This window comes from Sinocyclocheilus anshuiensis, unplaced genomic scaffold (assembly GCF_001515605.1).
Source record: "Sinocyclocheilus anshuiensis isolate Anshui unplaced genomic scaffold, SAMN03320099.WGS_v1.1 scaffold827, whole genome shotgun sequence".
NCBI classification, from domain to species: domain Eukaryota; kingdom Metazoa; phylum Chordata; class Actinopteri; order Cypriniformes; family Cyprinidae; genus Sinocyclocheilus; species Sinocyclocheilus anshuiensis.
In genome coordinates, this window is record NW_015542371.1 from 334,243 (window position 1) to 334,736 (window position 494).

A 494-nucleotide genomic window follows, 5' to 3' on the forward strand; every position below is an offset into this window, starting at 1 on the left:
TGAATTAATTCTACCTGGCAGCGTCTCTCTACTAGTAGTGAAGCTGTGGGATTTAGTTATTAAGAAATATATGCTTGAACTTTTCAGTTTCTAAGCTATTTTATTGAGAAATCACAGAACAGTGTTGACAATGCATTTCCGCGCAGAATGATTCTGTGTGCGCACGATCTGCTCGTGATGTACAAGCTACTGTCTGTAATGTGTGTGCGTTACAGTGCAGCAGCGCATTAGATTAGAACGGCGATTAACTTACCTACCTGTACAATAAGCTGTTTAAAACGTGCATTCTCCAGTTCAATTTCGAGCATCCAGTAATATAATCTCACATGTCTTGTGGAGCGCTTTCAGAGTATGCATTTATTTGTTTGGAAACGGAGTGTAAATGTGGAAGTACTTCAAAGATTTCTTATCCTGTTGCGCCCTCTATAAGACCAGCGACTAGTCGACGTCAAGCGACCTGGGAAATTTGGAGGCCAAGTCAACACCTCAGACTT